Genomic DNA, 24,557 nt, shown 5'->3' on the forward strand with positions numbered 1-24,557 from the left:
AATTTAATTGTAATTAAGTACATATTTTTATTTATTTATTGGTATTGATTTTTTATTTATTGTTAATTAATTTTTAATTGGTAATTATTTTTTTATTAATTGGTAATTAATTTTTGAATTTATTTTCTGTAGCGGGTGGTGGGTTTATAGGGGAATAGAGAGGGAAGTAATGTAATTGTAATTAACTACATATTAGAAATACTTGTGTATTGATAACTAATTTACTGTTAATTATTAATTGGTATTAATTTTTATTATTAATTTGTTATTGACATTTAATTAGTTGTTAATTAATTAGGTAATTAATTGTTAATAGCTAATATTTATTTGCATTTCTAATTAATTATTACATAATATTAAATTAGTAATTAATTTTAATTAATGTTTTTTTGGTATTGATATTTAATTTATTTGTATTAATATATTAAATCATTACTTTCCCTACTGTTAAACTCGCTTGAGTGGGAATAGTAATTTTTACTCTTACGCTATCCAACGCTTTCCCTACTGTTGCACTCTTTGGAGTGGGAATAGTAATTTTCACCCCTACGCTATCCAACGCTTTCCCTACTGTTGCACTCTCTGGAGTGGGAATGGTAATTTTTACCCTCCCGCTGTCCAAAGCTTTCCCTACTGTAGCACTCTATGGAGTGGGAATAGTATTTTTTACCCCTACGCTATCCAACGCTTTCCCTACTGTTGCACTCTCTGGAGTGGGAATAGTAATTTTTACCCCTACGCTATCCAACGCTTTCCCTACTGTTGCACTCTCTGGAGTGGGAATAGTAATTTTTACCCCTACGCTATCCAACACTTTCCCGACAGTTGCACTCTCTGGAGTGGGAATAGTAATGTTTACCCTCCCGCTATCCAGCGCTTTCCCTACTGTTGCACTCCCTGGAGTGGGAATAGTAATTTTTACCCCTACGCTGTCCAACGCTTACCCTACTGTTACACTCTCTGGAGTGGGAATAGTAATTTTTACCCCTACGCTATCCAACGCTTTCCCTACTGTTGCACTCTCTGGAGTGGGAATAGTAATTTTTACCCTCCCACTATCCAACACTTACCCTGCTGTTGCACTCACTGGAGTGGGAATAGTAATTTTTACCCCTACGCTATCCAACACTTTCCCTACTGTTGCACTCACTGGAGTGGTAATAGTAAATTTACCCTCCCGCCATCCTACAGTAAAAATATTGTATATTTTTTATTAATATTACGTTAATATATATGTGCATTAAAAAATAAAATTGTATGTTTATTTGTTTTTAACTTAAATTAATTATTTATCAATTTTAAGGTTATTTAAGTATTTTTAAGTATGTATTAGTTAATTCTAATTATTATTTCATTAATTTTAAATTACTTTTAAGACATTTTAATATATTAGATATTTTGACTAACTATATATTTTTTTTTTTATAATCAACTTTATTGGTTTTACAGAAACAAACAAAATCCATTGGTTGCAGCTCAATAATCAGCACATGTAGTAGGTCAGTGGTAGGAAAAAGAACAAAATCGGGTCAGTCCATTCCAGTCCAGCAGCACGCTTTGCATAGCAGTTGCAGCATAGCGTAGAACAAAGGCAATATAGAGAATCATGGCGGTATCATGTTGAACCATTTACCCCATATTTTGTGAAATTATTCCGGACATCCTCGGCTTCAAACAGGGCCTCCTCCTGGGTCCCACACCAATCCACCCCTCTCCTCCATCCCCTCAGAGTTGGCGCCTTGGGCCGTGACCAATGCAGCACTATGTCTCTCTTGGCCACCGCCACCGCCGTCCCCAGGAGACGCTTGTCCATCCTGGAACCGTCTAGACCGTCAAAGACCCCCTGCAGCATCCGCAGTGGGTCGTGCGGGACCACCCATCCCAGGGCCCGGGTGAGCTCCCGCTCCACCCCACCCCACCCCAGAATGACACTAACCCCGGGCAGAGCCACAACATGTGATAGAAATCCGCAGAGGCCCCGCCGCATCTCGGGCAATCCGGAGAGGATCTCAATCGGGCATGGAACAACCGTTCCGGGGTGAGGTATGCCACATGAAGATAGTATATCTGTACCAGGCGCAGCTTGGAGGGCGAGGTCAGGATTCTGGGCGCCATAAGGGCATCTCTCCAATCCGCCTCCTCCAGGGGGCCCGCCCACCCACCCCTCCCAACTGGCACGAAGCCGGTCTAATGATGCAGGGCAATTATTCACTAGGGAGCGATAAATGCGGGACACACGTCCTCTGCCCAGATTACCCATCATCACCTGGGCCTCTAGCGGGTTAAGCTCTGGAAGGGAGACAGGGGAGGAGAGGTGCATGTAGAGGGCGTGGCATAGTTGGAGGTAGCGAAAGTGCTGGGCGTGGGAAAGGATGTGGCGTTGCTGTAGGTCTGCAAATGAGCGGATATGGTCCGCCACCCAGACATCCCCGAGCACCGAGATTCCAACAAGGTCCCAATGACGGAACCCCTTCAAGGACGAGACCTCCCACAACCAGGTCCCAGGCCAGAGTGGAGTCTGTCGAGTGAGTGTACGGTCCCATCCCACATGTCGCAGGGCAGCGCGCCAGGCCATAAATACCGTTCTGGTGACCTGGGCCATTGTCCGTGGCACCGTAATGCTGTACAGAAGTGCCTGAACCTGCGGGAAGTCCTCTTCTCCGAGCTCCATCCGATAGGCTGGGTCGGACCAGCCGCCCGCATACCAGCCGCGGATAACGATGAGTTTAGTGGCAAGATAATATAGGTGGAGGTGGGTCACTCCCATGCCTCCATCAAAGGTGGGAATGCGGCTGTGGGCCAGGGAAATGCATGAACGCCCACCTCCCCAGAGAAACCTAGTTAGGGCCCCGTCGAGTTCGCGGAACCAACTACGCGGGAGGGGGATGGTGGTGTTCTGTAATATATAAAGGAAATGGGGAGGACCAACATTTTGAAGAGCCCGCTCATGTCCAGGGGGTTGAGGGGAAGAGCCTGCCATCTCTTAAGATCTGCCTTCATCCGGACGACCAAGGGCGTGATGTTTAGGGCCCACTCAAGCTCCGGCAAGAGAGCCACCTATACCCCGAGGTACTTAACCGAATACCACCGTAGGGGAATACTTGACTGCCAGTTTTAGCACTCTCTGGAGGGGTGAAGCGGGACCAAAGTGGATTTGGCCGCATTGAGACGAAGTCCGGAGACCTCCTCAAAGGCTGAAAGGACCTGCAGACACCTGGGGCCCGAAACCGCTGGATCCGCCAGGTAAAGAAGCACGTCATCTGCATAGAGGGCTATTTTGTCCACGTGGCTCTCATTCCAGGTCCATCCCAGAATAAGGGGGTCTCACCGGCTGAGCGCTGCCAGGGGCTCCATCGCCAATGCGAAAAGGAGTGGCGAGAGGGGGCACCCCTAACGCGTGCCCCTGCAGATCAGGAAGGCCTCAGAGAGTTCTCCGTTAATAAGCACCCTGGCTCGGGGGTTGGCATAGAGGACCTTGATAAGGCGGCGGAACGAGGGGCCAAAGCCCATCACAGCCAGCACATCCTGCAGGTAATCCCAGTTCACCGTGTCGAAGGCTTTTTCGAACTCAAGGAAAAGGAGGGCCAGGTACGGGATCAGTCGAGCATGGTGGGCCATGGCCAAGTGGAGGCAACGGATGCAGTGACGGGTACCTCTAGCCGGCATGAAGCTGCACTGGTCGGGGTGGACCAAGTCCTGCAGGAGGGGCCAGAGCCTCTGGGTCAAGACTGTGGCAAAGAGCTTAATGTCTATGTTAATCAACGAGATCGGGCGGTAATCCGCACAACTCAGAGATGGTGGCTGAGTATTCGGGAGGACCACGATTGTGGCCATGTCTGACTCAGAGGGGAAGGATCCAATCTCCGCTACTTGATTGAAAACGTCAAGCAGCCGGGGGGCCAAGATGTCACGAAAGGCAGCGTAGTATTCCTGTGGATACCCGTCGGGACCAGGCATCTTGCCCAGGTGCAGGAGGAAAATGGCTTCCTGAACCTCCTCGAAAGTGAAGGGGGGTCCAGTTCATCTGCAGTGTGGGGAGAGAAGGCAGTCGGGTGTCGGTCCCGTCCAGCAGGGCGACCAGGGGTGCATCCGGGGGTCTAGCGGCATAGAGACGCATGTAGAAATGTACAAAAGTTTGTGCTATGGCCGCAGAAGTCGCATGGAGGGTGCCGTCGTGCGAGCGAACCTCAGGAATAATATGGTTGATTTTGGGATAAAAGACCAAATTGTGGAGGAGCTTGCCGTTTTTGTCCCCCCAGCCATACACCCGCGCCACCGATGAGCGCCACAGCATTTTGGGCGAGTCCAGCGAGATCTGACGGAGCTCCTCACGAACCACTGCCAGATGTCGGGAGGAGTCCGAGCCTTGTCGGAGGAGTGCGCAGCCTCTAACCACGCCGCCCGGGACTCCAGCCGCTCGAGGCGGGTCAGCTGTTCCAATCCCTTTGCATGGACCAAGCCTCTGGCCACCCCGCGGATCATGGCCTTGCCCGCCTCCCACAACGTCCCTGGTGAGGCACACGTTGGTGGTGAAGTAGTGGCCGAGCTCCTGATCAAGGGACTCCACCAGGGCGGAGTCCTGTAGGAACCAAGCATTTAGATGCCAGACCGCCCGTGGACCCGACGGGGGGAACCCGAGCCGGAGGGAGACAGGAGAGTGGTCAGGCAGTCCCCTGGGTAGGATAGCGGCGCCAGAGGCAAGCCGGCAGTCGGTGGTCGGCAGGAGCAGGAGGTCGATGCGGGAGTGGGTATGATGGGAGGCCGATGTGCGGGTATATTGACTCGCACGTGGGTTCCAGACCCGCCATACATCGCAGAGCCCCAGAGCCGAAGCCCAGCTTGACAGTGTATTAGCAGAGGTGATCCGGGCCACAGATGGTGTCTGCATAACGGCATTAAAGTCACCCGCAACCACCGTGAGACCCTGCGGGAGGGAGGAAAGGACCTGTGTGAGGTGCCGGAGCATTGGGGACAAGAGGGTGGAGGGGATGTAAAGACTCAGGAGGTGTAGGGGGCATCCTTCCACTGTGCCCGATACCACCACATACCTGCCCTGCAGGTCTGTTGCGGCCATGGTCAAGGTGAAGGGAAGGCTCTTCCTAAGTAACACTGCCACCCCCGGGACCCGCGCGCAAAGCCAGAGTGCCAGACCCTGTCAAAGCCATATCGGGCAAGGAAGTTACATTGCGCACCTAAAAGGTGTGTCTCCTGGAGAAGGAGGATGTCTGCTGTGTGGCGATGGGCAGCACGGAGGATGGCCGCACGTTTGATGCGGTCCAGGAGGCCATTGACGTTCCAGGAGAGAACATGGAGGGGCCTAGTGAGCTTGTACGCCATCAGAGGGGACGAGACATGGGGGGACGGGGGACAGCGGTGGTGCACATCTAGTTAGGGAAGGCCCTGCTACCAAAACCCGAGTCAGAGGGAATCGCCCGGGGTTGGTGATTCGATCGACAGTGTCTGGGAGCCAAGGAAAGAAGGGGGGCGTGGCTGCCCACAACTGCTCCCAGTGGCGACCCCAGTGTGGCAGAGAATAACAAATTAGTGGACACAAGGAGCTGCATGTCAGGCGCGGACTCACCCGCAAGGTAGTGCTAGGAAGTAAAGCTGCAACCAAACCAAACAGTGGCCCGTGGGCAGCTAAGATTAACAAACTGGCGTGAAACAACGGACTCCCAACCCACCCTCTCCCCCCAACTCCCCCCACCCTACACTTCAAAAACGGAAGCATCTGTCGCCCCATTTCCAAACTTCAAACTACCTCACTAGAGGTGATGCACTCAACTAAAACGGTTAGTTGGGATCAGGAAGAACAATCAAGACATGGCTAATGAGGACCCCCCTCCATATTAAAGAATACTTTCCAACAGCTGTAAACAGAAGGAGCTTTAAGTCGTAAAGAAAGTGGGTGTAACAATCTCAGACCTGCAGTAACCCAGAAGCTTGGAAGGAGCTAGAGATAAGGCAGGAATGTGAACAAGGGTGGCAGAACAGGACAGTCTGGGCTCCCCTTCAGAAGGCTGACCGTTGAGCGGTCCTCCGAGGGAGCCGGGTAGGGCCTCGCTGGACATAGGTAGAGTGGGCCCAGCGCGAAGGGACTCATCCGATGAAAACCAGGCATGAGGTCACGGCTTTGGTCACGCCCCTCCTTCATCAACAGATCCACGGATCACTGGGCTGCCAGAGAGGTCCGAGTCCAATCTCGCCTTTCTTAGGCCTCCGTCGAGACTGCAATCCAGGCGAGTAGGAAGCTCCCGTCCGGCGGCCACCCTGCCTGCGAGATCTATTCCGGCGCCGTTGGGGCCTGGGCACCTCGCGGCTCTCTTGTGTCAGTGGCCTCCGGACAGGGGACTGGGCCTTCCTGTGCAGGAGGGGAAGTTCCTCCGTAAGCCAGGTCCATGCCGCTTGGAGTATCAAAGAAGAATGTCTTGTCCTGAAAGAAGACCTTCAGCCTAGCCGGGAAAAGGAGACCATAGCGGAGCCCCAGAGCCCTGAGCTTCTGCTTGACTTTGACGTATGATCAGCGTTGATTCTGCTCCTCCTTGGAGTAGTCCGGAAATATCATTATACTGGAGTTTTGGAAGAGCAGCGGGCCCAGATCCTTGGCGGTCCACAGAATTGCGTCCCTGTCCCAGAAGTTGAAAATGCGAAGGATGATGGGACGGGCCGGGGCTCCAGGAGGTGGCTTAGGAGCGAGAGACCGGTGGGCACGTTCCACCGCAAACCAGGGGGAGAGTTTCTCTACAGGCATCCAGGAACGGATCCAAGTTTCAAGAAAGGTGGCGGTGTGACCCTTCTTCACTCCCTCCGGAAAGCTCAGGAGGTGCAAGTTGTTCCTCCGTGCCCTGTTTTCCATATCCTCCGCCCTGCAGTGGGGCTCCGATGTCAGCTACTGAAGGCGGGCCACCTGTGACTTGAGGGTACCTAGGTCGTCCTCCACCGTGGAAATACGGGATTCTGCTTCAGCAATGCGCGCCGTGGCATTTCGAAGATCTTGTCGAAAAAGGGCCACATCCACCCTCACCGCCCCGATCTTACTTTCAACCGAGGCTTGGGAGGCGCTTATCGCCTGCAGGATAGTGGAAAGATCCCCCTAGGTGGCTCCTTGCGCAGGCGGAGGGCTGGTACCAGAGTCGCTGTCTGGTACCAGAGTCGCGGTCTGGCCTAGTAAATCGGTCCATCTTCATCTGAGTCTGGGGGACAGGGGTCTGGGTATTGTGGCTCTTGCCCACTGCTTCAGTGGGTCAGGCGGCGGTGATTGGAGGGGGGCCGGCGGCCCCCGGTGTCCAGGGTACAGTCCCGGCCTCTAGGCGTTACAGAAGGGAAGCCTCCCTCTGGGAGCCCCTCGGTCCCAACACAAGCAACTCCGCAGCGGTCTCAGACTCCTCCGGTCCTCGGGCGTCAGGGCCTCTGACGTCCAAGGGGTGAGGGGAGGGAGAAGCAGGGGCACCAACTCCGGTCAGCCAATGCGCAGCCCCCCCTCCGGTGACAAGAAGGGCGAGGGCCCTCAACGGCTGGGCAGGATGGGCCTAGGATCCAGCAGTCCACTCGGTCCACCAGGCTGCACCCCCCCCCCACGCCGGACCACACCACACCGGGGGGTCCTCCACCAACTCACAGGCTCACCGCAGCGCACCAGAGGCACTCCCACGTCGACAAGGCCCCAAACGTGGGCCACAGTCCAGCAGCAAGGAGGGGGGCCCAATGCCTCCGGGGGGCCCCACCTCAGCTCGTCGAGCAGGCCAAATCCCGCAGGGTTCCAAGCCCCAAGGAACGGGGAGGCAGGAGGCCCGGCCGTCCGCCGCTCAGGGGGTCGCTCTCATGCAGCCACTGCGGTCCCCCAGCAGGATTCAGGGGAGGGGGCCGGACAGCGCCAGGTCGGTGTGCAAGGAGGGCCGTAGGCCTTTCAAGGTGATGAAGCAGGCTGGCTCCAGGGCGGCCGCTGCTCCCCTCCCCCTTGGGGGTCTCCCAGGCAGCCCTAGCGGCACGCGAGCGGGGCTAGGGGGGCCCCCACCCCCCCGGGTCACAGGCACCTTCTCACCTCCCCCGTCATCTCAGGTCCGCCGCAGGTCATCTTCAGCCGCCGTGGGAGCCCCCACTGCGTGGGAGCACCGCGGATCGCCCACCGTCACAGCTGCAGATCGGACGGCCCCCTCGGAGGTCGGGCTCTCCCGATCAGGCAACAGGAGCAAGCGCCTAGGGCCGTTCACCTCACCTCCCTGGCAGTCAGGCGCTCCACAGCTCGGGACAGAGCAGGTGGGCCCAGCGGGGCTTGGGACCAGACACCCCTGAAGACCCCTTCTCCAAGGAGGGCACAATCCACAGGCCCCTGGGTGAACTGCCGCAGCGTCGTCACAAGAGGAGCAGCGCCCCGCCCGGACAGTGGTTGGCGCCGGGTCCGGCAAGCAACAGGATCAGTCTCCCTTCAGTGCGACATCGCGGCCGCCATCTTATGCACCCTGTCGCCGGGGAAGACGGGGCCAGCCAGGGTCGTACAAGCATCGAGGCGCACGCCCGCGGCACCAGGCAGCCCAGGCGGATCAAGGGAGTCAGGTCTCTCAGTACCAGGCGCCGATGGCAGCTGCTGAAGACGGATGGAAGGCGGATGATGGATGGGGGTCTGGAGCACTCTTAGAGTACGACCGCCATCTTGATGCTTCAAGCCACCCCCCAACTATATTTTTTACAACAATATTTTTGATTCGATATTTTTGTACTTACCTGTTTGTAGATAGGTATTCGATATTTTTGCATTCTATATTTTGTCAACGATATTTTGGGAAGTCTATATTTTGGTATTCTATATTATGTCAGTGATTCCATTTTATCATTCAATATCACAAAAGCTGACAACAACTTGCAAATGTTATACCATATCTGCATATATTCAGTTATACAATCATTTTATCTCCAGTTGGCATCTACTATCCTTTCAAAAGTATGTTCGAAAATCATATCGTCCTCGATGGGCTCCCTTGGATGCTGATTTAGCCCTGTACAGGCCTAATACGTCTCCATGCAGTTCCTGCGCCCAAACATTTAAATAACCCCTATGTCCTACCACCTCAAAGTGTCGGGATACCGGGTAAGAACTATCCCGATTAACAATCGCTCTCAATATGCGCACCTTTGTGGGATAAGTGGTGCTCCCCTCATAGTGGAGTTTACAGTGACAAACTAAACAGTCAGTACACCGTGTATGGTGTATTGCAATTAATCAGTTTGTTGCTTTTCTTCGGTTCTTTAACACCGAGAATTTCATAAGTAAGGGTCCTGCTGCTATTGGCGCATGCCTTGCATTTGAGACAGGGATAGAATCCCTTCAATGTTGATAGTGCGGTTTCAATTATCGGATGTGATAAAATGGCTTTTCGCTAAAGTATCTCTCAGAGATCTCGTTTTTCTAAATGTCATCGCTGGATACCTTGGTATATCTTTAACTATAACCCAGTCTGATCTCAAGAATGCCAAATGTGTTTGAAGAATCTTTCTCATATAATGCAGTTGTTAATGCATGTGAGAGAGTGCAAATTAAGGAAAATTGTAGAAGTGCACCATATTTACAAGCGTGTTGTATTAGTTTAGTAAACATTATATAAGAGTGTCGAAATTATAGAGTGAAAGTACATAATAGTGTTTAATTAGAATAGAATACTTATATAGAGTGCGAAAAGCTAATGTAGATGTTTTTAGAGATGTTAGAGATGTTGAAATCCTATGTTGTGTGACTGTAAGAGAAAATGTAATTCGGCTAAACGTAGCAATGTGTAGGCCACATGGCAGTTCACAAAGAGTACAAGAAGCTGATGTATTTCCACATAATCTGGATTTTAATGTTATTATGATTCAAGTATTACTGAACCTAGGACTGATATATATGTTTTATAGACGTTTATATAATCATTGTGTGTAATAAGTTAGAATATTGTTTAAACTAAAGAAATTAAATGTTTTGCAGAAGTGCATAGGCCCGTTTCATGGAATCCTAACAGGTCTGAATAGATAAAGTCATTTCTTTTGATCTGCATGTGCTCGTTAGAGAAAGGTCATGTTAAGCACAAGACGCAGAGCCTGTTACATGGTTTACGACTTAAAGATATGGTGGAGGCCGGAATTTGGGGCCCACAGAGAAAGTGTCTTTTGCAGGTGCGAGGGGGTTTTATCAGGAAAGTGATGAATAGACTTTTGTTCAAGAGAGCCTGGTACAGGCCTGGAGGAGTCTTCAGGAATTTCCTGGGGGTACCGTCTTGCCGGAGAGGAGCTTGGGAAGCAAGGTCAACGCTAACGATGGGCCTAGAAGGAGTACCAGCATGGAGCACCAACACCACGTGAGGGGCGTCTCTAAAGGGCGTTTCTAATGAAAATGTGATCTTGTATTAGGGACAGCACCCCTGGGTGGAGGCAAGGCAGATGATCTGAGGAACCTAAGAGAGCGGATGGGTCGGCAGATAGGGAACTGCGAGACATCGTTTGGAACAAAGACTGAGGGAAGTGCGTGATCTTCTTTGGAAGTCACCACTACTGACACCTTTTTAGGTTAAGATCTTGTTAAGTAGGGATGTCACTTAGTCTAGTGTAGGGATAGTCTAATCTGATTTCTTTCCTTTCTGTAAATGACACATAAGCTACAGCTTGTGTTTATCCTCGTAACTTTGATAATTCTAGAGTTTGTTTTGGTGATATTCTTCTGCCGACTAAGAGCATTTAGAAAATTCATGTTTGTATTGATACCCGTATATCTTTTGAATCTTATTTTGAGATGTTTGTATCTCCAGTTAAGTTTGGCTTTGTAATAAACTTTTAAAACTTTTAAGCTTCAGTGGTTCTTTAGAGTGGAGTAAGTCTTTAACTGATTAACCTGGTAGTGGATTGCCTTTTACTCAATGACAGGTACCAACGGTTCAGTCGACCTGAGTTGGGATCTAGATCTATAAATATAGACCAGAAATCCCGCGTTAACACATGGAGATATATTGTAACAGCATTTATTTAAATTGACCAAAGATGTAAAAGAAATATATACAAATAAAATCGCAAGTGCCTTAAAGGGATTCCGAGATAGCGCTAAAAGGTCATCTTTCACCATGTGGCTGTGATAGCAGCAACCGTGTGCTGCTGGGGCAAAAATATGCGCATATTAAACCACATGTGTGTTATATTCTAAAATAGATCAGCCGCCTATAATAACAGGACCATTGGAAATAGTGCAGCCCAGAGTTTGTACCTCTCCAAAAAGTTAAACCCAATGCCCGAGTTTCATCTCATTCAAACAAAAATCAGGGAAACAAACATGAACACTTGCGTTTTCTTTCTTGTCTTTGACCAATCAAATAATACCACAGTGGGCCAATCAAGTCCAACCCAAGTGGGTAAATGTGACAACAAACTATTAATGTTAGTCAATTCAAATGCCACAGGTACTCAATTTAGTACAAGAATAGTTTGCATTTTTCAGCCACACCTAATAAAGTGACTAACCTGTTAAATCGAGGCACATTTTTCAATAATGTAAACCTGAGCTCGACACCTGGTCGATATTGTTCAGAGCTTGCACGTTTAACTTAAAGAAAATGTGTATGATCCCCATTTAGAAAAATTTAGTAAACATAATTTAAAGAATTGGAGTGTTAGTTAAGATGGGGTGAGAACCAACCTCAAATAAGATGTGCAGTCCTTGTCAGGGTGAACCACTAGAATCACTAAATAAACCTGTGCTGCATCCTCTGGTTGCTTAGCACAAAGGAGAAAGGCTTAAAGTAGAGGTCAGGTATAATATGTTTATGCAGTACACAACAGCAATAAAAGGAAACCATAACACAAGAAAAATCCCAAACCAATTTAGAAAAATAGAGTAAGAATAGCGTAAAAAGCAATAGGTATCTGGTCATACTTGACTGGATCAGAGTCAAAGGTTAAGGCTGACTGCAATAGATCCTAAGGTGGCTACAGGGACCAGGTTCATCCAGGTGGAAGGTTTATCTTTTGCCTTAGCAGATTTATGGGTGAAAAGGTGTTCATCTATTGGACAAGTTGCAAACTGGAATCAAAGCAGGCCTCAATGACAGTGGACAGCGGGGTCTCAGTGCAGTCATTGGCAAAGGTTGTCGCTGTCGATGCTCAGATGCTGATCGGCATGGAGACAGGTAAAGCCAGTGACCGGGTGCTGCCCGGTGGTGAATCCGATGAAACAGTCGACGAAGGATGTTGACATTAATGCTCAGCATTTGGTCTGGTGAAGCTTTCAGTTAGGCAGGAAAGAGGGCACTCTGACCACAGTCAAGAGTCCTGAACCTTGGGAACCATACTTGGGGGTCATGACGCATAGCCACAGAGGACACCAGAGGGAACCAGGTCGGTCCAGTTGGGGTTGATTAGTTAAAGCAGGAAAAGGCCCCTGGAAGCTTCTTGTAGCTCTGTAGCACAAACAAGAGGTCAGCTAACTGTCCCTTGGAGTCACTTCTGGGGTCCTGGGGTAGACTCTTTGGACAGCAGAAAAGTCCTTCTGATTCTTTTGATATGCAGGGGTGTTCTCAGGAGAGTTCTGGACATGCAATTGTTATGCCCAGTGCCTGCCTGGGGGTCGGGGTGCAATCCTTTCTTCATCATCTAGTCTAAACCGGGTCTGGGTAGACCTACCTCCCATTGGATTTGGAGCCAATTTGACCATAAAGACAAAAGGGAAGCAGGCCTAAGCGTGAGCTTCATCTGCCAGTGGCAGGGCTAGCTTACTTTGAAGCTCAGGAATGGGATAGACACAGACTCCATGCTATCCTTTCAAGGAGGGAAACTCGATCCCATACACCAAGGGCCCTTTGTGTTCAGTCTGGGAGCAATGCACACATAACCAAAAGGGTAGTCATGGGTGACAGGTGGCCCCTGCCAGACTGTCCTTTTGGTTTTAGGCAGAAAAGAGATAACTTTCTAGAAGTGTTGTTTCCTTATCCCTTCGGAGCATCGGACGGCAGGGGGCAGTCAGATGCACCAGTGCTCATGTGCGTTGGACGGCCCCCGGCCTTATGATCACATGGCACATGGAATGTCACTTGTGTGGACACCAGTGGGATTCCCTTTCACCCCCAACAGCCTCTGGAGCTGGGTAAGAGCTTCCCCAGCTCCCGAGGCTGTTCCCCTGGTTTCTGTGCAAGGACGATCAGCGCACACATTGCACTGACGTCATTGCACAGAAACCAAAACTGAAATGAGCCAATAGGCTCATTAAAGTTTCACTTTCTACGTGCTCAGCCTCCCCGAGCATGTAGACAGTCAGAAGAGGTATAATTGGAATGGGGAGAATCTCCCCTTTCCAATAGCACCCCTCTTTAATGGATCCCCAGGAGTGTGATCCCCAAGCAGGGATCCACTCACTAGACAACAGGGAGGGGGAATGGCCCCTTGGGCAAGGGCCTTTGCTCCCCCATTTATGGGGGAGCAATTCAGTCTTTCTGCCACCCTGGGGGGCAGATGGGGTCCGTAGACCCCCAATCTGCCCCAGGGGAGGTAGAAAGCCCACTAGATCCAGGGATTTTTCAATTATATTGCTATAGGGGTGGGGGCTGCCCAAGATGGACATGACAATGCCCCCCTCCAGCAACATTACAGTATTTCTGCCCCCTGGCAGTAGCCCCCGATCTGACCCCTGGGGGGCAGGAAGCCCACTAGAGGCCCTAGATTTAAAAACAAATATGATTCCCAGTCTTTCTGTCATCCATGGGGCAGATGGGGGCAGCAGTTCCCAATCTGCCCCCCCGGGTATAAATCTCACTAGATCCAGGGATCTTTTTGTATTGCTATAGGGGTGAGGGCTGCCCAAGATAGCCATGACAATGCCCCCAGCCAACCCCCAGCAAAAGTCCAGTCTTTCTGCCCCCTTGGGGGCAGATTGGGCACTAGCACCAACCTGACCCCTGGTCAGGCAAAAAGCACACTAGAAGCCAGGGATTCTTATTTTATTTAAGGGTGGTGAGTGCCAAAGATGGGCATGCCAATTCCCCCACCACCCACCTCAGCAAAATTCCTGTCTTTCTGTCATACCTGGGGGCATATGGGGCCGGATCCCCTAATCTACCCCCGGGGGTGACAGAAAGCCCAGTGGAAGCCAGGGATTTAAAAAAATATGATTTAGGGGTTGGGGCTGGCAAAAATGGGCATGCCAATGCCCCGACACCCCCCAAAAAATGCCACAGTCTTTCTTCCCCCCCGAGGAGGCAGAAAGCCCAATAGGCACCAGGGATTATTACATTTTTTATACATAGGGGTGGGGCATGCCGTGCCACCACCCCAAAACAAATTGCCACAGTCTTTCTGCCCTGACGGAGGCATATGTGTGCAATACCTCCTTACGTGCCCCCCAGGGGGGCAGAAAGCCCACTATGCATCAGGGAATATTTATTTTTAAAATACAGGGGTAGGGGCTGCCCAGAATAGGCATACTGATGCCCCACCACCCCCAGAAAAAGCCACAGTCTTCCTGCCGCCAAGGAGGCTGATGGGGGCAGTAGCCCCCGATCTACCCCCCCCCCACAGTGGGGGCCCTCAGAGAACCCATTAGGTGCCAGTGATTATGCTGGCTTTTTTATACGTGGGGGTTGCCCAGAAGGGTCAAAACAAAATCCCCCCCCCAAAGATATAGCCGCAGTCTTTCTATCCCCCCTTGGGGGCTTATCATGCCATCTCCTCCCCATCCCCCACAGGGCGGCAAAAAGCCACTAGGCACTGACTTTTTTTCGCTATGCCCACCAGTGGAATTTGGGCTCAAGCGCAACCGGCACCTAGGAAAACTTAGCAAACCTTTAAATTTTTTTGAACTAGATACCAAGGGGAATACAGGATGGGGTGACGTGTGTGCCTCTCACCAGGTTTTGTTACCCAGAATCCCTTGGAAACCTCAAACTTAGTAAACAAAAACACATTTTCCTCACATTTCTGTGATGGAAAGTCCTTGAATCTGCGTGGATCTACAAAATTTCACCCACCCCACATTCCCGAAAGTCTTCCAATAAAAATGGTACCTCCCTTGTGTGAGTGGGGCAAGTACCCACGACAGGCAAAGGCCCAAAATATATTGTGGAGACATCAAAATTACCTATCACAAAACAACCTAGTTTTCCCAGGGGGATCACCTGGGTTTTTGGCCCTGGGATCGGCGGCCATCTAGGGAAACCTACCAAACCCACATAATTCTGAACACTAGACACCCAGGGGATCCAGGGAGGTATGGCTTGTGTCGACCCCACAACATTTTCATACCCAGAATCACCTGCAAACCTCAAATTTAGCTGAAAAAAAATCAATTTTTTCTCAAATTTCTGTGTGAGAAAGTTGTGGGATCACCCGGCTGACACAAATTTCCTACCATCCAGCATTCTCCAGGTCTCCTGATAAAAATGGTACCTCACTCGCATGGGTGGGCCAAGTACCCACGACAGACAAGGGCCCAAAACGTATTGTGGAGACATTAAAATTACCCATCATAAAATGACCTGGTTTTGCAAGGGGGGGTCACCTGGGTTTTTTGCCCCGGGCTCAGCTGCCATCTAGGGAAACTTATTAAAACCCACACAGTCCTGAAAAGTAGATACCCGGGGGAGTGCAGGGAGGTTTGGCTTGCATGGACCCATCAACGTTTTCCTACCTAAAATCCCTTGCAAACCTCAAATTTAGCTGAAAAAAATCCTACCACCCAGTGGTCCCCCAGGTCTCCTGATAAAAATGGTACTTCACTTGTGTGGGTGGCCCAAGTACCCGTGACAGGAAAGGGCCCAAAACGTATTGAGGAGACATCAGAATTACCTATCACAAAACCACCTGGTTTTGCAAGGAGGGGGGGTCACCTGGATTTTTGGCCCCAGGCTCGGCGGTCATCTTGGGAAACTTACCAGACCCACATATTTCTGAACATTTGAGACCCAGGGGAGACCAGAGAGGTATGGCTTGTGTGTACCCCCAACATTTTCCTACCCACAATCCCCTGGAAACCTCAAATTCAGCTGACAAAAATCCCTTTTCCCCCACATTTCTGTGTAGAAAAGTTGCGGGATCACCAGTCTGACACAAATTTCCTACACCCAGCATTTGCCCAGGTCTCCTGATAAAAATGGTACCTCACTCGCATATTTGTGCCAAGTACCTGCAACAGGTAAGGGCACAAAATGTATTATGGAGTCATCAAAATTACCTAGCACAAAACGACCTGGTTTTGCAATGGGGGTCACCTGTTTTTTTGGCCCCGGGCTTGGAGGCCATCTAGGGAAACCTATTAAACCCACACAGTTCTGAAAACTGAATACACCTGGGGGAGTCCAGGGAGGTATTGCTTGCGTGGACCCACCAACATTTATCTACCCAGATTCCCCTGAAAACTCAAATTTAGCTGAAAAAAACCACTTTTTTCTCAAAGTTCAGTGTGGGAAAGTTGTGGGATAACTGGGCTGACACAAATTTCCTACCACTCAGCGTTCCGCCAGGTCTCCCGATGAAAATGGTACCTAACAGTTCCCCCCCATGTGCAGGGACCTTGTCGGGCCTTTCGCTCCTGCCAGGAGCCCTCTCACTCGTTGGGGTCTCCTTGCCCTGGTCAGCTGCCATTTGGTAAGGCAAAGGCGCCGCGGCCTCGCAACCTTCTCTCGGCCAGCCCTGCCTTCTTCTTTTGGCTCTGTGTTGGTTGCCTGGCATTGCCTGGGGGTCTTGACTGAACTGGAGCAGCTTCCCTCATGTCGGCCTACGTCATGGCTCCCTCTTGCAGTTGGGCCCCACCCACAACCAGGCTTAGCTTCTGCCTGACTTCCGGTAGCTGCGGGAGCACAAAGTTGAAAGTGCCCACTGCAACACGAGCCCACACCAGGGGTTCAAATACACACGGCACAGAAATCATGAAGCGCCTTATGCACTCCACTGCAGCGGGAGCCCACTCCTTGGGCAACAGATTTTTCAGAGCTCTCAAAGTGCGCTGTGATACGGCTGAAAAACCAAGCGCTCCAAGCCCAGGTCCAGGGCCAAGAGCCCCAAGAAAACAAAGCACTCACATCTGCCCAGACCAGGGGCATAGCAGCACTCATGGAAGAATGCTGGGGACACACCAGCAGGGCACAGCCAGCAAGCCAGCACAAGGGGCCCCAGATTAGAGGGGCAGTCCTTCTCTCAGCCCCCAGAATAATCCAGTCCCTAGATGGTTCCTCCTGGAAGTCCAGCAGCCTGATTGCCACATGTCACACACAGTGTCTTCTTTCAGTGAAGTTCTTGCTAAAAAACATGGGGTCACAGCCCCAGTACTTATAGTCCTAAAGTCTTTGTTCTCCCCTGGCACAGGACTCGGAGCCCAGTCTAAACCAGCTCTGAGGGCATTTTAAAATACATTTACAAGTGCACAACACTCCCCATTCACAGTGTAAGCCTTGACCCCAGACACACCACAGGGGGGCGAATCCATCATTGCGGAAGGCAGGCACAGCCCTATTCAGATGCAAGTGCAACTCCTCCCATCACTCCAAATGCGGACCAGGCCTATTCAGCCTAGTGCTGAGTCACCAGGCAGGGCAGGACACACCTCAAACTCCTTAGGGACTGGCTGGAGTGAATGTACATCCCCGCTCACCTGTCAGTCATAACCAGGTTGTCAATACACATCAGGCAGGGCATAAGGACACATAGCTCCCAGAAAGGCCTACTTCTAAAAGTGGCATTTCTAAAATAGTAATAATAAATCTGCTTTCTCCAAAAGCAGGATGTATCACTACTATTCCAAACCTACCACACATGGTTATGCTACCCCTCTCAGATCAGAAATTACCACTGAAGCACAGATCAAGAACTCCCCAATGCATTCCTCTGAGAGGGCAGCTTCACAGCATTGAGAAACCAAATAGGCTGTTTGTCACTACCAGGACATGCCACACAGTTAAGGAACATGTTCTACCTTTTACCTAAACTACACCCTGCCCATAGGGCTAGCTAGGGCCTACTTTAGGGGTGACTGATATGTAGTAAAAGGGGAGTTGCAGACGTGGCAACCACTTTATGTGCCACGTCAAGGCAATGGATTTGGAGGATAGATGAGATGGTAATGGCCTGGTTCCTTACTAGTAATCTTCATTAGCCCAAATTCTAGTCATCCTCGTCAGTGTCCAACATTCACACCCTGCCATCCCAACAGCCTAGTATAAGGTGGGCAACCGATATCTATTAAAACTTGGTCTACAGAAAGTGTATGTACTGGTTTCCTCGATTTCTAGGAGGGTAGCCATATTGGAAGAGCTCCCACTTTTTCTTGGATAGGTAAAAAAAAATTCTGTTTTCTTGTGTTGTTCTCTGTTATGTTTTTGTTGTGTTGTTATCTTGGTATGAGCATGATATTCTGCTGTGCACAATTAATTTTGAGACATATGCAAAATCTACTACATTTTTAGCGAAAAGCAGTAGTGACAAACAACAGTTTACAACTAACTAAAGGTGAATACATGCCACTGTCCAACTCTTCAGCTATTCTATTGAGGGGATCAGTCAACACAAAAGTGCGGCATAGCCAACTCCTTAAATTACCTATTCCAGTCTGCCTTTTATGTAATTCAGCCACTAATTGTAAGGTATATTAAACACACAAAAGGCGGGTCCCCTATTCACTGTGCCAATGGACCCAAGATACACCCCACTGAAGAGCCTCAATCAGGTCAAAACCAGTCATGGGTTGCTTCTGTTCCAGTGCGGAGAAGACCTGGCTTGGCAGTTCGGCCTGGACAGTTCCTATTGGAGCAGGGTTAAGAGTGATTTGCATATGGCTGGGTCTCATCTGACTTGGCATCGTAGGCAAAGGACCTGTGGGTTAGGATGCTACCCTGAATGACTGCCAGTGGTGGGCTTATTGCAAGCAATCTCCCATCACCTTTTGCGTTTTTGAAATTACGCCCTCAGTGGCCAAACGTAATCCCAGCTCACTGTGCAACTGAAACCAAGCTGCCCATGACTAAACAGCCACATTCAGGGAAAAACCGGACTTGTGTTGTTTGCCTTCCGGTTCAGAGAGCACCTGGTTAGGAAGTTTGAGCTAGACTGTAACTATAGGAACAGGGTCAACACTAATTTGCATATGGCTGAGTCTATTCTGAGATGGCATGGTGGGCAAAAGAGCAATGAGTAGGAATGCTACCCGAGTAATTGGCAGTTGTTAGATGTATTGATAGAATCCTCCCATCACCTTTTGTGTCTTTGATAACATTGTAGGGTAGGCTCTTAACAGTGTTTAACTTCCCCGGAAATAATAATGCCACTAACAAAGAATGATAACATTCAGCTAGTAATTGTATTTCCCGGTAGATGTGCATCAAATCATTTGAGAACTTATCCAATGCCCGTTTTATCCTAGAATAGACAAACAGTGCTGCCACTCAAGGCCATATCTTCACTCTGCGTTCACACCTAGTGCAAACTTTTGATTCTTACAGGCAATTCAGGATCCTTTTTCTCATATATAATATGTGGAATTAAATATAGGGCTAATTGTTATACCTTTCTTATTTGGTAAAGTATTTCACAACAAGTTAATTAAGTGAATCATCGTGTTTCTTTTATCCTTTTTCATCGGGGCCCATCACAAAAAATGCAATATATTTTCAAGTACATGCCATCAGAGCAGCGCTTGAAAATTCACTGTAAAGTTATACAGTTAGCAGGAGCTGGAGTGATTGCATACATTTACACTGCTCAGTTTCCCTTTCCTGCCTGATCAATTACCCGACCTAACAAGGATATAGCACCAGGTGACAAATGTATTTGTGCTTTTAACACTTTTACTGAGCTTTTTGGAGCAGGAATTTTTTAAATGTAGCAGAAGTGCTAGATGTAATTAAATCTCGAATATGACACGATTTTTATTGGAGTGTATAATGATGCTTGCAGAGTGTTCTGGGGTAAATAACAGATGTAGGTTTTCCATTAATTACATATCCATATTGAATTATCTGCTTCTAGAGATTATACTGTCCTATTCATAATTCTACTTCTTTCACGGCCACTTTATGAAAATAAATGACAGTTTTATAGCATTACATACTTGTCTTCCACAAATCTGTGCGCCATTCAGTTATAGCTTCCCATTCATTTGGACTTGTCAATGGAAACATCAAGGTCATGGGAGGGTTGGGTGCACCTTTGAAGATATAATCCTAAACTTGGAATGATATGGCACATCCCACCAACCATAGCAAGAAATTGATGGGCACTGTAAAACTGAAAGCCTTTACGTCTCTCGTTATAAGATATTTACTTATGCTGCGAAGGACTGCTCTGCAGACGTCATCAACATGCCTACTATGGGTGCAGAGAATGTTGTTTCAGGCAACTGTTATGATACATGTTAGAAATGGTATCCCTGGCTGGCCAGGGCTTGCGCCAAAGTCAGTCAGACACCACCACTCCCAAGTCAGGGCAAGGGAGTTACACGCCAAGATAACCCCTGCTCACCCTCTAGGTAACGTGGCGCGAGCAGCAAGGCTAAACTTGGAGGCGATGTGAGTTAAGTATTTGCGCACGCACCCCAGCAACAACACCCAAAGGCCCACCACAAAGGAAACTCCACACAGGGTTATATAAAAATAGCCTTTGTATTACACCAAAACACATTAGATAAAACACACACTTTACAATGTGCCAGAGGCATGGGAAGAATTTACAGGGGATATGTACAAGACAGGGCCACCTGGACCACTGTCAGGAATCAGCACTTTTAGAAGTAACAATACAATACTTATAGGCCTAGAACTTAGAACATAGGGCCTATCGGACAGTACCTTCCGTCCTGGTTGCGCAGGATAATGCGAGTGACCTCCTTAGTAGGCTTTAGCGGGCGACCGGCTAGCTACAAGCGTTTCTCTGGGGCGACCAATGTGCGTGGCTCAGAAGAGGAGGGGGAGGCAGGATGCGGGCGGCCCAGCGAAGTTGCGCGGCTCAGGGGAGAGCGGCGCGGCTCGAGGCTTGGACAGGCGGCCGGGCACGAGCTGCCGAGGGGAGTGAGCGAGGCACACTTCAGCGAGGCCCCAGGGGCCCAAGAGATCAGACAAGTCCCAGCAATTTGTCAGGGAAGGCACAATAGAGTCCACTGGTCCTGGGACTCTGGTCAGGGGGCGAGCTCAGTATCAAGCCCTTGGAATATCACTTAGACCATAACAGAAAATTACTGTAGCACAATATAGCACACCACCAGTAAGTACTGGTGATCGGGTAAATACCACCTACGCAATCCTAACCACCTTAGGAACAGGTCACGCAGGGGAACCAGGACCTCACTAGCACCACCTGTACTAGCAAGAACAACCACCTAAGTACCACAATATTAGTAGGGGCATAGACCTGGGGACAAAGCACATGATGCATAAACATTCAGAGGTGTAAGGAACAAGGCACATGATGCATCTACAACACATTCAGAGGTGCAGCAAAGAGCACTTTGCAGAAATCACATTAACATGAACTTACATCAAAGTCCAGGGTCCAGGTTGCGCCACTGCGCCAAGACCTAAACGTAGCAGCTGCCCACAAAGTGCTGGGCAGCTGAGGGACAGAACAGGGGGCCTAAACGCTGCAGCTGGCACTAAGTGCTGCGCAGCTGGGGAAAGGCCAGGGATGAAGGAGTGCGTCTCACTCCTAAAGTCCAGAGTACCTGTCCATAGGAAGCAAAATACCTAAACGGTGCAGCTGCCCACTAATTGCTGGGCAGCTGGAAACAGAACTGCGACAGGGCTCTTACTAGCTCTCTGGAACCCAAAGCTGCGCAAACTGGGAGCCCTCTGGCTCTGCAACCAAATATGCAAAAGGTGGAGCCTCTCAGGGCTCGAGAAACAACTGGGCCCATTGGAGCACTCTGGCTCCTAAAATACAATAATGCCCCCGTACTGGTGGAGCCTCTCAGGCTCGAAGTACACATGCCCAAGGAACCTCGTGGGCTCTAAATAAATGGTGCCGGGCGTTTGGAGCCATCTGGGCTCTGGGAACATGGGAGCGGCCCGCTGCCATTCGGGGCCGCTCAGGAAGGTGAAACTACTGTGGTGACGGGCCCCTGGAGACAGGTATGGCCACATCGTTGGAGCGGCCCGCTATCATGGGGGCCGCTCGAAGAACAACCAGGGACAGCCCCGAGGTCCCCCTCCTTACCGGGCTCCGGGCGTCCATTCTCTCTGTGTCCCCTCTCCGGGGACAGCGCAGGACTCCGCCTCCGGGGCTCCCCTCACTCCTGGGGGCCCCGCCACGCAACATCCGGCTCCAAGATGGAGGGGGGGGTATCTTCACCCGGTCCCCCATCTCGGGACCGGGACTTGGCAAGTGGAGCCCTCCAGGCTCCGGGCTCCTCTTCTCCGGCCGAGCGCCCTGGCCAATCGGAGCACGGCGGCGGGCGGGACTTCCTTCAGCAACCCGGAAGTCCCGCCTACAGTCAGGCGCGATGCCGCCTGACTTCCGGTTTTGCCCGCTACTGCGGTGGTGATTTCTTGGGGCAATACCGAGGGGTGAGCACCCTCGAAGTGAAAAATAAACGTAGAAGCGAGGTGGGCACTCGCTTAGGACCCTGATAAGCGGGGTGAGCACCCGCAGTACAAATACCGAAAAAGGGGCATAAGGCAGGGTAGCACCTGCGAGGAGCACGAGCAGGACAGAGAGCAGCTCCACGCTGCCAAGCTCAATGAAAGTGCTCCCAGAGGGGGACAAAGCGCAGGGACAGCTAGGGGGCATGGACAATGAAAAGTCAGCACATGCAAGGTGCAGGGGCAGCCCCCCAAAGTCTCCTCAAGGTCCTGGGAATACTCCTGCAAGGCAAAAAGGGTCCAAAAGAGTCCTCCAGCATCCAGGGGCTGGCAGGGCCCAGGGAGGCAAGCCTTCCCCCGGGCCCCAGTAGCAGCACGCCCCTGGTCAGATTCAAGTTGGGACAAGAACATTTTTCAAGAGGTCACAGCCTCTTTTTATACAGACAAATCCTTTGTCTCTGGGCAGGGTGGGGGCAGAACCAGTTGCAGCTGGTCTGTGAGCACTACTGATGGGCTCAACCCCCCTCTCTATTCACTGGCAGGGTTAGGGTCGTTAGACGCACCACAGGGGGGCGGAGCCAGCATTGTCAGGGGAAAGCCCAGCCTCATTCAGGACACAAGTACACTCCTCCCCAGCCATCAGCATGCTAATCTCCCACTCACCACCGGGCAGACCCATCCAGACTTCCTGGAGCCTGGCATGCCAGCCAGCTCCAGCCAATCACACGCCAGCACCCTCACAGCACATGTACAGCCATGTCTAGAAGTGGCACTTCCCCACTAGACACATACATGCCGCATACACTATTGTGCAGCATTCACTCTCACGAGTTCACACATACCAAACTCGGGCCTGCACTCCCTACACATCAGGAACTACCAGGGACACAGACATTCCCCATACAATCCTATGGGAGGGCAGGCCTATCTCACACACGCACTCAGGGAGCGCACGCACTTTACACTGCGCCACAGTGTCAAAGTGCGCAAAGACCAGAAATCACTACACTTCAAGGCAAAAAGTTCAGGGGTGAACCTGCCACAAGGCCCAAGTCCAACAATACAATAATAGCACTGGAGTAATATTAAATCACTGACAACATAACATATACACCCAAAGTATTTTAACATAAATATCTACGGTATTTGTGCTACCGGTATTAAAACATGCAGGCAGAGGTCAAATATATTACCAGCAGAACAAACTGGAACCTCACACATTCTGAAAAGTCTGGCATGTTATTTTATTTAGCTTCAATATGACAATATTTAAATATGGATGGTCATTTCGCAGAAGTGATGCCGTGAACAGACATAGATATACCATGGTGTAAGAAAACATATAGCATATAGAGCAGGCAGCTCGCAGTCAGCACCTAGGACATGTGAGACGGACAATGTAGAAGTAGCAAGCATTTGCAATGCAATAGGTTTCGCATTTATGCGAGTTTGAGCTATTGGCATTGTAATTGACACTGCTTTTTATTTATGTTTAAAAAACCAAAACATATGTAAAAGTCATTGTCATTTACAATGCCAACAAACTCGTGTAAATGCGAGACCTATTGCTCTGCAAATGCTTGTTTTTGTTTGCAGTCGAGTAAGGTAACAGGTAAGCAGCTAACTTTGGAATTGCTGAACTAAGGGGCACATTAGGATGGTGTTGTTTGGCACATCCGCAGTGCTGGCGGTGGCGGAAAACATCCTTTCATGACCACAATGGATCCAGCTCTTCATGCCCTTCCGCTGCTGTACCTTATCCACTACCAGCCGCTAAGATGAGATGTCGCTGTGGTCAACACCGCAGGTACGTAAATGACACATCTCTGCATACAACCACAACATACAACACACAACTCCTGTGTTGAAATACGGTTCCTGTCCACATCAGACACTCTGGTGGAGACAGGAACATATCCCCCATTGTACTCACACATGTCCTGCCTGCTCAAAATTCACACCTCCGCATCGGGTTCACCCATCAACAGCGAAATCCCTGCAATGTCCCGGTCACGTCACCACAGCGGTTTAGACGCAGGAAAACCTGCGCGCAAT

The sequence above is a fragment of the Lissotriton helveticus genome, chromosome 3_1 (assembly GCF_964261635.1).
Source record: "Lissotriton helveticus chromosome 3_1, aLisHel1.1, whole genome shotgun sequence".
NCBI classification, from domain to species: Eukaryota; Metazoa; Chordata; class Amphibia; order Caudata; family Salamandridae; genus Lissotriton; species Lissotriton helveticus.